Source organism: Stenella coeruleoalba (genome assembly GCF_951394435.1).
Source record: "Stenella coeruleoalba genome assembly, chromosome: 2".
Taxonomy (NCBI): domain Eukaryota; kingdom Metazoa; phylum Chordata; class Mammalia; order Artiodactyla; family Delphinidae; genus Stenella; species Stenella coeruleoalba.
Window position 1 is genome coordinate 126841762 of NC_137147.1, and position 17173 is coordinate 126858934.

Below are 17173 nucleotides of genomic sequence, written 5' to 3' on the forward strand. Positions count from 1 at the left end.
ACAGCAGCACTTCGGAACCTGAGGGTCACATCCTTATGGAACAGGTGCTAGTGACAAGGGCCCTTGGGAATGGGGACTGGACTTTGCCCGCCAGGGGTTAGAACGTCAGTGGCCAAACCCTGGTTCCCACGGACTAACTAAGGCAGAGCAGCTCGGGCTGCTTGTGTAGGTTCCATCACTCTCTTTAAAGAACTCTCCATGGTGGGTGAGTTGCTCTAGTGATGCAGTCCTTGTGTCTGAGAAGCAGAGAGGAAACTTGCAGATGCCCAGAGGGCATGAGGGCATCACAGGTCCCCTTGCTCCCTGTCGTGTCTCGTCCCTTAGCATGTAGCCCAGCAGAACCAACAGACACTGGATGAATGAATGAGTGAGTGAATGAAAGGAAGAAGGTGCCCAGCAGGTCACGAGTAATCCAGGGGTCCTAGGGGACTGTATGGCAGATGTGCCTGAGGGATGGTAAGTGGGGACCCAGCACAGGCCACAGAGTCACAACCTGACCACCTTCCCACGAACCATTGTCTCCCCTCAGACCCTAGGCTGCAGGGTCAGAGGGGGATGTGTCCCTGTGGCCGGGTCTTGCCTTGTTTCAGGAATCGTCCCCCCTCACTAGGGTCCCTTGGGCATGAGAGCACCAGGTGGGAGCTGACTTCAGGACACATCCCACTGAATATTGGCCACACCCTCCTCACATATAAAATGCACTTTTACCTGATTTCTGCTCATGATTTGTTTTAGGCAGCATAATGGTCCTCCAAAGACGTCCACCTCCTAATCCTCAGAACCTGTGAGTATTTTCATGGAAAAGCACAGTTAAGGTGGCTCATCAGATGACCTTAAGATAAAGAGATTATCTTGGCTTTTCTAGGTGGGCCCATTATAATCCCAGGGATCCTAAGGTGGAAGAAAAAAAATCAGGAGAGAGCCAGACAGATGGAGCTCAGTGAGAGAGGCCTGACGCCACGCTGGCCTTGAAGGTGGAGGAGGGGGCTGGCCTTAGAAACTGGAAAAGGCAGGGAGACGGGTTTGCCCCTGGAGCCCCCAGAAAGGGATGCGGCCCTGCTGACACCTCGATTTTAGCTCAGTGAGGCCAATGTTGGGATTCTGACCCCCAGGACTATAACATGATAAATTTGTGTGGCTTTAAGCTTCGCTCGTGGTAATCTGTTACTGCTGCCAGAGGGAGCTGGTCCATAGTCCCAGACTCTGACTCAGTGCATCCACGTGGCCCCAGCTTCAGTGAGGGAGGCCTGTGGGTCTGAGAGAAGCTGCCTCCATATTTCCCAGCCTAGTGGTTTCAGTTTTCAAGGAGGAAAGCCCAGCTCCGTGTTGCGACGTTAAAACAACACGGTCTGTACTGCAGAGACAGGCATATGCAACGTCTCCATGGTGCACTTTGCCCAATTTCTGTTCTGTTCTCAGAAGACAAGCATCCAGTTGGAGAGTTCCCAAGTAAGTCTTGGCCCAAAAGCAACATTTTACTGACTTGAAACAGGAAAATAATTTTTAAAGCCTCCCTGGTGAACAAAGATGGCTTTGTGTGTGGTACTAGCCTGAGTCGGCCACGTGCCCTCCCGTCATGTGGAGCACGTGTTCCCTGTGTTGGTATAAAAATGTGCATGAGATCCTTCCCTTTGGAACACAGGGAGATTCTCAGCCTTTGGCCCAAGGCAAGTGGTACTGCTCGCCAGTAACGGAGATATACTGCCACGTGGCCTCTGTGTTCTGTCAGGCATGTTGGGTTCAGAGATTAGCAAGGAGGGGTCCCCATGGGGGCCCGAGGTGCCCCTCCCACCTGGTGGTGCAAAAGGACAGTAGCCTGGTGAGCAGTAGGTGCAGAAGGGGCAGGGGCAAGGTGCTTTATAGAGCGGAAAGGTGGGATTTCCTTAAAAGCAAGCTGTTCCACGCCAGGTTGAACCATTTTCAAAATGAGCACATTGAGGCCTGATGATTGGGGAACTAAGGGTGAGAGGTGTTGGCTGTCTGGGAGGTGAGTACGAGTCAGCATTCCAAAGCTCCGTGGTGGCACCTTCCCCCAGAGACTCTCACCCAAGACCCCGTCACAGCAGCCCTGAGTACACAGCCAAGCTCATCTCTGCACCCATTCCCTACCCCCACGGTACAAGCATTGTCACTGTTATCCCCACTCTGCAGATGGGGACACAGGCTCAGACACACGCCTGGCAGCACAGCTTGGAAGTGCTGACCCTGGGGTTGAACCTGGGGCCTGGGGAGCTGCTGTTCTGACTTGAAACAGGAAAATGACTTTTTATTTTCCTCACATCCCAATGTGTAGGACAGTGTGAGGGCAGTACATGTGGCTGGTTCCCCAAAGCATCTCTGTCCCCCTGGGGTCATGGCACACACTGGACTGCCTTCCCCAGCTGAGGAGAGACTGTCACTCCAAAGAGTTTTCTTTTGTTCAAGTTAGTTACCTAAGAGGAGATACATTTTCCTTTCACCCAGAATGACGCCCCAAACTCTCCTCTGTAAGGGGGACAGCATGAGGATAGTGCTGTCACTAAAGTTATTCAAATACTGGTGTTAGATTAAATGTGTGGACTTTATTTCTATATAAGCACATAGGCTCTGCTGTTGTTGAAATACTAGGAATAAAATAAAACTAAAAAATAAGGTGAGACATAGATGTTAAAAAAATTAGCCATGTATTGGTATTTGAAATAAAGTGAATTTTATTAGGATGGGTAGGAAGCCTCCCGAATGTTCCAGAGTGGGCTGCCTGACACACTTTCTACGCTACCCTAGATCAGTTTGCATTGTTGGGGGGTCCAGATGAAAGCCCTTTATGGGCGTGTCCAGTGCGGGTGGCAGCCAGAGCAGCCGAATCGGGTTTTGTCACCATGATCTGAGGACTGTTCTCTTGTTGGGTGTTTGTCATCCAGCCCCGGTGGCCCAGGAGACCTGGAAGCTGTCTCACCAGACTGGGATCACATATTGCAGGAAGTAAAAAAGGCTTTTTTCTCCTGCTGATTGGAATCTTCTCGCTGTTCTGTGCTGCCCTCCTTGTACCCTTGGCCTTGCTGCGGGTTGTCCACAGATGCGGGCGGCAGGTCGGCCCCTCTTCATGCCAGTGACCTGCTCAGAGGTGTGTCCTGGGCCTGGGGTGCCTGTCCCAGCTTTCCTGGCAGCAGGGGGATTCCTTGTGCCACTGAGGAGCCTAATATACACAGGTGTGTGTTTTGTGAATTCTTTTCTGAAAGATAACCTTTCCAAGTTACTAAAGTTTCAAGAGCCACTGAAAGAGTGAGAGGCCTTTTCAAGGCGAGTTTGAATTACTGCTGCTGCCATTTCCACCCAGGGGGCATTGTCCTGAGGCCCAGTTGGCCCATCCCAGGGGGCAGCAGGCAAGTTCCAGGCAGAGGACACCTGTCCAGGTCACTTGTGGTTGCAGCCATGCCCAGGATGCCTGCCTGACCACAGGGGCACATCCCCAGTGGAAAGAACCGGAGTGGTCCGAAGAAGGGAGAGTGCTCTCTGATGTCGGCCAGACTCAGCTTGTGCAGGAACAAAGGCTCCCTGGCCAGCTCCCTGCTATGGGAACCCCCGTGTGCTGGCCCTGGCTGTGTGTGCACACAGGGTCATGACAGAGCTGTGGGTGAAAGAGACTGTGACACTCAGCACCTGTGCTTTGGCTGTGAAACAAACCCTTTTCACAGGTCAAATTTTTCCCAGCGGATTTCATGACACACTACGTCAGTTAAGGAATAAAATGTCTCAAGAAATATTTCCAGGCAGTAATTTTAGTGCTGGTACCTACCTGGCAGTCTTTGGGAAAATAAGTATTACTGTTAATAGTGGTAAAGATAATAACATATTGCTAAAACCAAAATCAGGAATCGAATTCAACGGTATTTAGATTGTTAGAGCCATACGCAGAAACCCAAAAACATTAAAAAAATTTTTGTTCCTATTTATAAGCACTTTCAACCCCAAATCACTGAAGTGGATTGACGGAAGAGTCTGTCTCTCCCTCATCTCAAGAAGCTACGTTGAAATCCCAAAGTCGTCATTGTTACAGGTTTAGAATTGGGCCAGGGGTGACCAGTCGGCAGGCCTTCCCGCAGTGGGGCCTGTGTGACAGTCACGTCTATGGCACCCAGGCCTCATGAGGTGGGCTCCGCAGTATGACGGCGATTTGGTGCTGGGATGGTGGGAACCCCTGGCTGATTCAGTTCCTCCGAAGCGGTGTGCTTCTTAACTTTGCACATTTGTGTAGCGACAAAAGATTCTTTGAATGTAACTTACTGTAACCTGCTTGATTCCCCCAAGAAGAAAAAGAAATTTTTTTTTCTAAATAAAGATAGGCGAAAACATCTATAATTTAGCCATTCCCATTTCTTAGCATTTTTGCCCCCAATAATCTAAAATTGGAAAGCATGGGTTACATTCGTAGACGTAGAAGGCCTTCCTTCTATGCGTGTTTTTGGAGCAGCTCTCCTCTCTTCCAGCCGTGAGTCAGGGCATAGGTTTAACCCCCTCTGGTCCTCAGCATCTTCATCCTTAAAGTGAGAGTGGCACGGCACTCCCTCACAGGGCACTACAAACATGACTGGTGACAGTGACTCTGCGGTGGCCTGTGGGGTCTGGCAGCCGTGGCACAAGGAGAAGGGGACCATCAACAGCATGGCCGAACTCACCATGTCTTTACCCAAGAAGGGGGTTAAGTCAGTTCTGAATTCCAGCATTGTTGACCGTTCTCAGAAAATTATTGGGTGAAATCAGTTTCCTGAGGTTACTGTTGCCGTTACTGCTTTACTGGAGAAAATTGGGATTGGACTCCCAAGCTGTGAATTCCAGAGGTGTCTTACGTCCCCACACAAACTGCTTCAAAAGAAATCATGTCGCCAGAGCATAGTTTGATCCATATTTTAACATCCCTTCCGTTCCAGGGGCTGAATCTTCTGAAGGACAGGGCTTGTTTGACGTCGTTCACCGTGCTTGTCATGACTGAGGGACATTTGCAATAAATCAGTTATGGAGAAATGTTATTGCGGTGAATTTTTTAGAGAACTTTATATAGAGAATAGGTTGCTTGCGTGATTCCTCATTCTGCTTGGCCAGGAGGAACCCAGCGTGGTATTAGTCAGAGAGTGACCCAAAGGTCAGTGCTTTTCAGTGAGCCTCGGGAAGACTCCTGGTAGTGCAGTGGGAGCAGACCATCACCCCCACCGAGTGGGAAAATCCGTCTACTTCTCTGGCCCTTAGTCCCCTCAGAATGTCAAATGAGAGGAAGGGACCTTGTCATCAATGAAGCCTTCTTACTTTCAAAATTCAGATTCAGAGGAAGCAGGGGGCTCTGGGGAAATGGGGGCCTGAACCTTTCTCCTCTCCAACCTGCATGCTGGAGCAGTGGCCACAGGTCTCTGTACATCTGGACTGACCTTGGTCCATCTGGGTCCGTACAGAGCACTGGCTCAGGCTCCTGCATAGGCCACAGGCACTCGGAGAACAGCACTGGGGTGGGTGCCACAAAGGAGAGTGTCTTGGTGAAAGCCTCGGCCTGCAGAGGGCTGTGGGCCTTCAGTGGGGAAGGTGGCCGTTGGTGCATGCAAGGGTGACCTGACGCTCTGGCCTCCGGGGTGCTTTTCATTTGCCCCTGAGGCTGGGAGAGGCTGCCAGTGGGAGCCCGGATGAACTTCATGCTCACTGCTCTCTTGGGGGCCGCTTCACTTTCCGTAAGGCGGGCACCTGCCATCATTTTAGAAAGCAGAGCTAACCAAACGTGCTAACCAAGAATAGTAACCATTCCTTCAAAGGGGCCTGGCCACCAGGGAAATGAAAATGGTTTAAGCAGAGGGAACTCATGCCCAGAGAAACAGCTGCTGAGGAAGGCTTGGGACCATAAAGAATGACTCACAGTAACTCAGGGAGCAGTGAGCACCCAGAAGGGAAGTGGGGAGGATAGTGCTGAAAACAGGAACAAATTCTATAAAATACCTAGGAGTGAATTGAACAAGAAGGGCTCAAAACCTGCATGAAGAAAACTGCAGTATCTCTTTGAAGGATGTAAGCCAGCAGGAGGCTTCCTGTGGCTGTGGGTGGGAGAGTGAGTTCTCCAAGAAGAGGGTGCATGTGTTTCTGTGGTTCTGCCTGCAAGGTTCTCTTGGAATTGAATAAAATGGCCTTAGAGTTTATAATGCCCCAGTATAGCCAAGACATTTTTGAAAAGATCAAACAGGAGGGACTTTTCGTACAGTTAGTAGAACCAGGGCTGCAGCATGAAGTTGACTGTGACTCGCAGGGGTGCAGAGGTGGCAGCAGGAAGCACCCCGTGTCACCCAGAGTGCCAGCCGGGGCCCTGCTAGGGGGCTGCCTCCACCCGGGGTTGGGGGCTCCCAGTGATGGGGCTGATCCAGCACACTGTGCAGTGGATCTCAGAGTGTGGACATGGAGAAAGACATGATAAACCCCAAATGCATGATATTATATATGAGAATTTTAGAGTGGGTACTTAAGTTCCGTGGGAAAAGGATTATTTAATAAACAGTGTTTATACAATTGGCTGTCTGGAGGAAACAGCCTTGGACCCTCAGGTTGTACTATATAAAAATGAATATCAGTTCATTTGAATACTAAAAAAGAAAAGAATGCTGCACTCCCCAACAAAAAACAAAGAAGTAAACATCCAGTCTAGGGGCACAGGGGACTTTCTTAGCCAGGCCTAGAAAACTCACACATATTTAACTATAGAAAAATTTAAAACTGTTATATGACAAAAATATACTATAAGCAAACATTAAAAAACATAATTCTTTAGAGAAAAATATTTTCAAGGTAAAATAAATAGGATTAATATTTTTAATATAAAAGCTCTCACAAATTAAGTTGTCCAGAAGGAAGTAAACAATACGATAGGAAAAACAGTGGGAAAATAGGCAGTTTATTCCCAGAAGAACAGGTTAAATGGCCTGGGAGTCAGGCAGGAGCAATAAAAAGGTAAGGTGTCCTGTCTGCCTATCAGGTGGCAAGGAGAGAAAAGAAAGAAGCACTTACTGTTTGCAGAAACAGGGCGGGCAGGTACTCTTAGGTACCAAAGGAGAAGTATGTATTGTTGCAGCCACTTAGGAAAAATTGTTAAAAACACAAGACCTCTCCCAGCTTTAAGGCATTGCCTGAAATGTGAGTCATCCTGCCTGTTTCATGAGAATGTCATACCAACCAGTGAATGTAGAAGAAATTAACTTGAAAACTCTAAAAGTGCCCCCAAAGTGTTTTACATGCTTTACAAATGGGCAGTACTATTATTGGGATAAAGAGTCTGATCCCCGCATCCTGATGTCTGGTGAGCTATTTTGAGACTGTCCCATGAAACTCAGAAAAGACTGCTGTAGAAATGATTTGTCCAAAAACAAAAGTTTTATAACTCACCAAGAAGTTTCTAATTGGTCATGTTCCTTTAGGTGTCATTTTGCTGTCACAAGCTAGTACAGCTCCTGGGGAAAATTCCTTTCTTCTGGGTATGCAGTGTGGCCTTTCAGTGAATAATTGTGTGGTCCCAGCATAGTCCAGTGTGGGCTGGCAAAGTCAGCATCCAATCTTCATTCTAAAGAAGACAGAGGCCCTGTAATCCGGGGCGAGTACCGCCAGCATGCTCTGATGTTTAGTATGAGATTCCGAATCCATTAGCGTGTCTCACCGAAGGAGCAGCTGTTTCAGTTTAGGGTGGAAAGGAGACACATTCTGGACGTTATGCAACAGATTTGGGTCTGGTGCCTGCTGCAGATTTTGCCATTTCTGTTTCAGTGCTGAGTTCTCACCCACATAATTTTTAAAATATGTTGTTTCTGTAAAGGTTACTTAATAACCCATGTTCCTGAATGTCCATCCTGGGTGCTCTGAAGTGGTGGTCCTCCACCTGGAGCGACTTTGCCCCCAGAAGGAACTTGGCTGGTAGAATTTGTGGGGAGGGGCTACTGCCCCTCTTGGGTGGGGGCTTGGTGCTGCCCAAGTCCCACAGTGCAGATAGCCCTCTGCAAAAAAAAAACGATCTGGCCCCAACGTTGCTGAGGCTGAGAAACCCTGCTTTAAAGCCATTATCTCTCTCATTCTGGGCTTTTCCCTTCTTTGCCTGTTGTGTAATTGCTAGGGACCAGGGTTCTTGGCCTCCTTAATCAATATAGAAATTGATCATAGAAATTGATCATAGAAATTGATCAGAGGCCAGACAAGAAATTCAGGCAAGGCTTTATTGGGACTCCTGCTGCAGCAGGAGGGAGCTAAAACAAGTAACAGATTCCCTTGTTTGCTCCCTGAGGGGAGGGTTGAGCTGATTCCTTATATGGGGTGAGGGTGGGGGTGTGTCCAGGGGTCGGGCCGGAGGGGTGGCTTAGGTGATCTGCCCACCCCCTTGGTGGTGGTGTGTGCAGGGGGCATGCGCAGCACCCTGCTGTTGCTCCTGACCCCCTGTTTTTGTTCCCGGCTCTTCAGAAGTGGCAGTTGGGTTTTTTTGTCTCTTTGTATCTTGTTGTCCAGAATTTGCCCCAACTGTACATACACGCAGTTATTTTTAGTTCATTATAGTTTTGTATTTTGTAGCTAGAGGAGAGGTTTGTCCAGGTGCAGGCATCGCAACGCTGCAGCAAAGGGTCCCAGGTCCCAGGCCTGTCTCATAATGAGTGTATATTAAATTTGAGGTAGTTTCAGAGTCTCTATGGGTCTTTTTAAAATGTTGTGAAAATTGTCCATCTCTGTCTCTCACTCTCTTCATCCCCACATACTCCTTCATTTGTCCACCATCTGAATAATGAATCCATGCAGGGTTTTCTCATCCCTAAGGCATCAGGCCTTGCCACAATGATTATTCCACGAGATTCTTGGATCTCTTGCTGCCACATTCCCATTTAGGGCTTGCCTCTCACTGCATCCTGTTTTCTCATTTGTGCTGTTTGCTTAAAAAAGCTTAAAAAAGTGTTGAGCAGCTCTCCCCTTGCAGGGCCAAAGGAGTACTTCACTCGGGCCATGCTTGGGAGGCCTGAGTCTAGTCGGTTTGCGTGTTTCGTGAGTTCTCTGGGCTTCTCTTTTTCTTAAAAATGTGTTTTGTGGATCTTTCTAGATACTTTATGTTTGACCCTACCTCGATCTTGAACCATTTGGAGGAAAGAACATGCATTCAACTGCATGCATCCCGATATTTCTGGCCAACTTTTTTTCTGTTTAGTAAATGAAGCACTTTACTTGGAGCTTGCCTTTCTTATCCAGGATCCGGATGTTTTACCAACAGGGGATGTGATAAACTGACAGGTAGACCTGAAGCAATTTTATGTTTGGAAAGAGCTTTCTCTTTATAGGGGAAATTGTTCCATGTCAGAGACGTTGTATGGAATGTTGCTAACCATGCGGTCTTATTTTCTCTATGATTCTACACAGCGCTGCCCATACAGGTACCCCATTCACTTAACTGTTCTGAACAATCACACCATCTTTCTAAGTTAAGAAAACAAAATATCAGCTCTTGCTTTAATTACAAACCACAAATTAAATGTAAAATGTATAATACTTTCAAAACCAGACCTCCCCCAGGGCTTCATGGGCCCCGGAGTCAGACAGATTTGGTCCTCGCTGTGCCCCTTTCTGGGTGTGACTTTGGACAGGTCAGTCTGTCCATCCGTAAGTGAGAATGTAGTGTGAGGACTGTGTGTAAGCACTCTGCATGCTGCCTGCTCCATATGAGGGCTGCACTTAGTGGGGGGACGTACCTACTGTTCTGTTGCTCTGATTATTAAGATGATACTGATATGTGGGCGCTGACGGGGATTTGGTGTCAGCCTCCAGCTGGCGTGGGCTGAAAGCCTTGTCCCAAGCCGTTAAGCATTCGTGAACCTTGTGCAGGTGGCCCACTCCTGGAAAACATTTCCCCGTCTTTCAAGAGACTGAACTCTCCCTTAGTCAGGCAGGAAATGTGCTAGAGTGGAAAACAGGTCTGGAGGGGGAGGAAGAGGGGCTAGGAGTGTTTGGAAAAGTGACCATTGATCTTAACAGGGGTGCCGTATTCAGGTTTGTGCCACTGAAGTTTGAGGCCCCACAAAAGGAAATAAAAATACAGTGACTGTGAGCTCACATTCCATGACTGTTTGTCCAGATGTGATCACTTGGCAGTGGAAAGTGTGGCCCCTGGACTCCTGCCTGTGGTGGTGAGCGGGCACCACGAGGCCTTGGGCACATCTTCATCCTGGGCTCCCAGCCTCCACTCTCTGCCCCGCCTGCCTGCCCAGCCACCCCCACCGACTTCCCCTCCTCCGCATTCCCTCCCTCGTTGCCTCTGCCCGAGCTCACGCTGTTTCCGTCTAGCTAGCTCTCTCCCTGGTAATCACCATGACAGTGCCCATGGTCAGCATCCTGTCACCTCCATGTGTGAACCCTGAGTGCCTATCTTTATCTCTCTTGGTCTTGGAAGCATCTCCCACCCCATACGCCCACCAGCACCTTGGACTCAGAATTGCTCACAACTGGACTCTGTTCCATCCCACAGCACACCCACTTCTGGGTGAGGTCAGTGGCTCCCACATTCCAGCCACCAGGGCTGGAGACCTGGGCACCCCGTGCCTGACTCATCTAATCATTCATGGAGTCCAGTCACATCGATTGTACAGTCAAACTCCCACGCCTGGTCTTTCTTTTCTGTTTCTGTGTCTGAGTCTCCTGATCTCTTTTGCTGTGTCCTGCCTAAGCTCCGGTTTGGGCACTGCCCTTTTAGCCTCTCCCTAAATTCCACTCTTTAGTATAAGTAGTCTCCTTGGGGTGGGTGGGGTATGGGTTAGGCTAAGATTTTTTTCATCCTTCAGGAGCTAAAGTCAGATGCCCCCTCTTCCAGGAGGCACTCCCTGACTGCCTAATCAAAACAAGTGTTCTTCTCAGCCCTGAATTGTACTTAAAACATAAGTGAGGGAATTGTACTTTCATCTTTAATGCCATGTTTTCAAGTGGATTTGCTCAAACCTTAAAAACCCTCCATCTCTTCTTTCTCTTTCTCATTCTTTCCTGCCCATCCAAACCCAAGACACACTCCTTTGTTGGCCTTGTTGGGGGAGAGACAAGTTTAAGGGAGGGAAAAATCAAGGGAGGTGAGTGAGATGTGCCCTGTTTACCCCTGCACACGCGTTGCCAGCACCTGAGCAGGGTGTGGGCATGGTGAATGGTGGGAGGGCTTTGGGGAGTTCCTGTGTGTGGTTGTGAAACTTATATGCAATTGAATTAAAGGGAGCATTTTTGGAACATGAGAAAGTAGATGGTAAAATATGGCCACGTAAAGTTGTTAGATAATGTAAGGGCCAGAAAATCAAATATGTATCCAAGTTATAAGCATTTCAATCTCTCATTCATTTCCTAAATTACTGAGAAATGGAAGAGGCAAGCATCTCCAACAGCAAGATGCCCTGGGACGCTGGTTCCATGCATGTGACATGGGCATTTCATGGATACATTTAGAACTGTGGGCAGCCTGCCTCCTGGTCACTAAACTGGAATGGTCGTGTCACATTACAAGGGAGGAGTCACCTGCTGTGGGTGGAGTCAAAAATGGGTGTGCATCTTCCTCTCCCTCCTTCCTTCTGGCAGGAGGACCCTTACGTTCATGACTCCATAAATCAGGTTGGAGATCAGGGACAGTGACAGCCCAATTATTGTTGGGACTGTCCTTGTACAAGGAGGGGCAGTGGGTCACCAGGGATGTTAAATGGTTTCTCAAATTTGGAATCTGTTGTCACCTTAAAAAAATTTTCTTTTACTGTTTGGGAAAATGGTAATCCAAGAACCTAAATGAAAATTTATTTGATAACAACGCACTGAAGATGAAAGTAAAATTCACTCAATTCTGCAATGCCTTTTTTTTTTTTTTAAAAAAACTTTATCTGTTTGTTTGGTTTTATACCTTGGCCACATCGTGTTACTGAGTCCAAGCTCATAATGCTTGCTGCACGACAGGACAGGCCAGTAAATTGAGAGATGAGTTGCTGGAGCAAGGAGTAGTGACGTTATTTGGAAAGCCAGCAGATCATGAAGGTGATGGACTCCTGCCCCAAAGAACCATCTTGCCTGAGTTAAAATTCAGACTTCTTTTATACTAAAAGGGGAAGTAAAGTCAAACATTTCCTGGTTCTGGTCAGCCTCCAGAGGGGATGTGTTAATTTCTCCTCCCTGTAGTCATTCACAGGTGGGCCTGGTCAGGATGTTTCCTGTGAGCTAAACAAAGGTATTTTAGCTTAAGGCTCATTACCTGGGAGGCACGGTTCCCAGAGATGGGCCATTATGTATAATTTATGCTTAAAGGCAATGTCCCTTTAGTGATTAACTTAAAGCAAAAGCAATAGAATACAGAAGTTAAAGAAACAGATCCAGTATGGAATCAGATTTGTTTTTCCCCCCAATACAATTGGAGAGATTTATAAATACATTGTTGAAAACCCTTAGCCATTGCAGAGACAGTTTCAACACTGGAGAGGGATCATGAGTGAGGCTGAACTGGTGGGAATTCTGATGCATTTCAAAAAATAAATCATTAACAGAACAGTTCTGAGCAGGAGTCCTTGAACCATTCATGAAGAGCTACATGAAAGTAACATAGTGATCTTCAGGAAGAACCTGCTTTCAACTGCTTAAAATAATTCCTGTAAATTCCATAAGCCAGCTTACCTCCTCTTATTGGAATTGTTTACTTAGTAACTTTAAAAACATAACTAGTGGGCTTCCCTGGTGGCGCAGTGGTTGAGAGTCCGCCTGCCGATGCAGGGGACACAGCTTCGTGCCCGGGTCCCGGAAGATCCCACATGCCGCGGAGCGGCTGGGCCCGTGAGCCATGGCCGCTGAGCCTGTGCTCTGCAACGGGAGAGGCCACAACAGTGAGAGGCCCGCATACGGCAAAAAAAAAAAAAAAAACAAAAAACATAACTAGTACAAATAAATAGTTTGTCAGCCTAAACAACTGACCAAAAATGATGAATTAAGGGATCTTAAAATTTTGTTTACTGCTTGTCTTTAAATAAAATTTGTCACTAGTCACTCTAATATTTCCTTATTCCTTCACCCCCCACATTGTGCTGTTTTGCACAAAAAAGGCTCAGATAAGAACTTCAAAGCTCAGCAGGACTAATTATAAATGGTGTTAATTGATTTTCCCAGAAGAGGAAAGCTAATCATTAGAAGCCTCTTTTGGCCTAAGAACAGATCTTGGAAATTATATATTTAACACTCTGGCTTTACAGTTGAGCAAACAACAGGCCAAGAGGTGAGGGGTTTGGCGCAGAAAAACCGGTGGCAGTGCTTCCCTAGAAAAGACATGTTTTTGCCTGTGGCCTCCTAAGGATTCTTCTGAACAGAAGGCGTTTTTATCAGGACCCCTTTCAGCTTGGACCCCTCCCCCACCCCCGCCCCCATCTCAGAAGAATCACACTTTTTTCCACCAATGACCCTTGACCTCTTGGATCAACACTCTGGGGCAGACCTCTCAGGACACCTGAGCAGGGTACTCGGTGATGGCTGATTGCAAGGGCGGTTGTCATTCTCTTGGAGGGTCCATGCTCCATGCTTGTAATATGTATGATGTGGCCCATATTTCAAGACTACACATTTTCAGGTTTCCCCACATTTTAATATGTTATGCATACCTTCTGTTGGGCTCCCACTTTGTGAGGAGAGGGAAGTGTGTTTGGATTTTAACCAGTCTTGCTCTGCGTTCTTTTCCTATGAGGTAGTCTTTTCTCGGTATGCATATTCTAAAGCTGAGTGGGAGTTTTCCAGTTGCTGTGCCCTGAGAGGACTGAGCTGCCTCTGACTCCTGCTTCTGTGCAGAAGAAGGGAATTGTGCATATTAGTTTTCTACTGCTGTGTGATGAGTTAATATAAACTCAGCAGCTGGAGACAACTCAGATGTGTGCTGTCACAGCTTCAGGGAGCAGGCATGCAGGTGCAGGTTGGCTGGGTGCTCTGCCCTGGGTGTCACCCGCTGCAGTCCAGGCATTGGCCTGGCTGTGGTCTCGTCCTCTTCCAGGCTCATTTAGGTTCTTGGTGGAATTCAGCTCCGGTGCTGGTAGGCCTGGGGCCCCGTGCTCTTGCTGGCTGATGGCCAGGGCCACTCTCAGCTCCTGGCCCTGTTCATAAGGCCCTTCCATTGCTCTCTACACTTTAGTGTCTGACTTACTGTCTCTGGTTTAGGCCCAGTTTACAGGGCTCCTGTGGCTCTATCAGGCCCACCTGATGATTAGCTCGTAGCCCACTGACTGGTCACCTTCATTACACCTGCAGGAGTGACTCCTCCCACATTCACAGCCCCCACTTTACTTGGGGGCCGGGGGTGGGGCGCTGGCAGGGACTTGCACACCAGAGCTGGGGATCTAGGGGATGTCTCAGAATCCTGCCACCACATGGGGCAGCACCTGTGCTTAGAAGGAATATCTCAGGGGCAAACTACACAGTGCCACTTCCTAAAATTGCTGGAAAGAAATGCATAGTGTTGAGGACTGGGTGATTTTAAACCTTGCATCTCAGGTGGATCCCCTGGTCCCTGGAGGAGTACAGGCACCTGCCTGGTGCAAGTTAGAATTCTGGAGTTTGCAGGGAGGCCACAGGTGGCATACACTCCTGAGACTTTTCCTATGGAGAGGAGGGGTCATGTGTCCTGTCCACCCTAGCCTGCATCCACTGTGAGCTGAGGATATAGAAGCCAGTCCTAAATTGTTTACCTGCTGCTTCTAAAATCAGTGTTCTTAGGAGGCCAGTGTTGCCGTATGGTGTTAGTGGGACTTACGTGTTTTCTCTGCGGTGCTTTTCCTGTGCACAGACACGGGGGCATGTGGTACACAAGCCTGTGGAAGTGTCTCCTGGTGTGATGCCCTCTGTCACCTGGTCCTCTGCTGCTCTCCCCCTTCCCATCCCTGCAGGCTGGGAGCCGCCCCTTCCAGCTGGAGTCATGGGAATTGAAGTTATGGGGTGCTAGTCTGCTCTGGCTGCTGTGACAGCACCACAGACTGGGCGGCTTAAACAACAGAAGTTTATTGTCTCACAGTCTGGAGGCAGGATGTCCAAGATCAAGGCATTGACAGGACTGGTGTCTCTGGGGGCCTCTCTCCTTGGCTTGCTGATAGCCGTCTTCTCCCTGTGTCCTCACATGGTCTTCCTCTGTGCACACACATCCCTGGTGTCTCTCCCTCTCCTTATAAGGATCAGGGCCCCACCCTATGACCTCATTTTGACTCAGTCACCTCTTTAAAGACCTTATGTCCAAATACAGTTGCTGAGAAAAGGAGGACAACTTATATCTAATATGTATGTTATATGTAATGTATCTGTTATATATGTATAGACATACACATGTGAAATGTAATATATTATATATAAGTTATATAGTATATGTTACTATATAATGTATATGGTATACATATAATAAAAATAAGAGTAACGCAGGCCAGGCAGGGGTGTTGCCGGGTCAGTGTAGGGTCCACACTCAGTGCTGGAGCTCCCGCTGGAACAGTCAACCGGACTGTGGGGCTTCAATGAGGAATTTTTGTCTGTCTGTCGAGGTGATGAAGGGGTTCTGTGATGCTGTTCTTCCACAAGTGACTCCTGAGTCTGGGTTTTAAGGGTCCTGCTGCTTTAGGAGTTCCTGTGAGCTGCAGGGCCTTTCTCTTTCAGGCATCCTGGAGCTGCTCTGCTGCAGCTCCCTTTGCTTTCCATGGCTGGGACGGGTCTTCCTGCCAGGACGGTCGGTCACCGAGGTCTCCTCATCCATTGCTCTGTGTTTACAGGGGCCTGTGCAGGGGTCTCCTTCGGGCTCAAATGCCTCCATCAAAGTTAACTGTTTTCAATATGTGCTCTGCTGGAGTGGGCAAGCTAATGTTCTAAGATTTCAAGGCAGATGGAAACTGACTTCATTTTTGATGAGTTCTGTAAATGGAATGTAGTCAAGATAAACAACCCAGACAGTGTCACGCCCTGCCTCCTCTGGCCCGGTCATCCCCGCCTCCTGCCTGTCCCCAGGGCCAGTGTAGGACCACCGGTCTCCTGGAAGCTGCTGTCACACTGGGGCTTGTCCAGCTCACTGTCAGCGTGCACTGCCCACCTCAGTGACCGCACAGCAAATTAGCTTTTGGAAACTTTCTTCTGGAAAGGACAGGGCCTTTCAAATTCCTCTGTACTTTCTGTGAGAAGCCAACAAAGTGTCCTGATAAGGAAGAAAGACTAAAGAGCTAATGTTGCAATGATAGAAAGTCAAGGTTTGATCTTCAGAAGAGGAAATAGGAACATAGTTAAGTGATGTTTCATTTGTCACTCATCAAGGCTGTCTGTCCACTGGGAAGAAGTCAGACTGTGACAGTGAGCGGGCAGCGCCCTTGGGCCGGAGCTGGGGGACTTGTCACAGCTGGAAAAGGATGCCTCACCTGAACAGCACCCTGGCCTTGCAGGGAGGGTTGGGTCCAGAAGAATACCTTTGTGCTCACATTGGGGGCTTGATTCTATAGCCCCCAGGGGGTGCTATCTAGTGCTTTGGTCTCGCCTTGAATTTATTTTTGAGGACAAAATTGTATCTAATTTATCTTTGTTGGCCCTATAGCGACCAAACTACGGTGTGTCTTGAAACAGAGGAATGCAAGTAAATAGAGGCTTATAGTGGAAGGGGCTACTTCTCTTTTCAGCACCTGGGGCAACTGATGCTAGGAGCCCCTGGAAGTCTGCCGTGGGTTCCCTCAGATCCACAGTGTGGAATAAAATAGAGGTCTGACACTCAGGACTCATCACCCAGCGCTCAGGAGTCAGGTGAGACTCAGACTCGCTGCTGAATTGTTCTCTGGGAGCTCAGGCGAGGAAGTGTGGGGGGCCAGTGAGAAGGTGATGGTGAAAGTGAAGTGTGTTTTAGGGCTTTTTATTTTCCTAACAACATAACCCAGAGGATTTTTTCATGCAGTTTTCTCATGTAGAATGTCATGTTGAGATAAAGTCTTGTTCCTCTGCTTATTTATAAAACTGGACAAAACTGCCTCCAAGGAGCTCTTAAAAATGCCATTTGTAGGATTAATGAGCCCATTTTTCCAGAGTAAAAAAAAAAAAAATCTAGGGCTTCCCTGGTGGCGCAGTGGTTGAGAGTCTGCCTGCCGATGCAGGGGACACGGGTTTGTGCCCCGGTCCAGGAGGATCCCACATGCTGCGGAGCGGCTAGGCCCATGAGCCA

At 48.2% G+C, this 17173-nt stretch overlaps 1 protein-coding gene across 1 annotated transcript in view; it reads left to right on the forward strand.

Moving 5' to 3' along the window:
• Positions 1–17173, forward strand: part of ATP10A (ATPase phospholipid transporting 10A (putative)) — a 160592-nt gene that overhangs the window by 55204 nt on the left and 88215 nt on the right. The window lies entirely within an intron of this gene.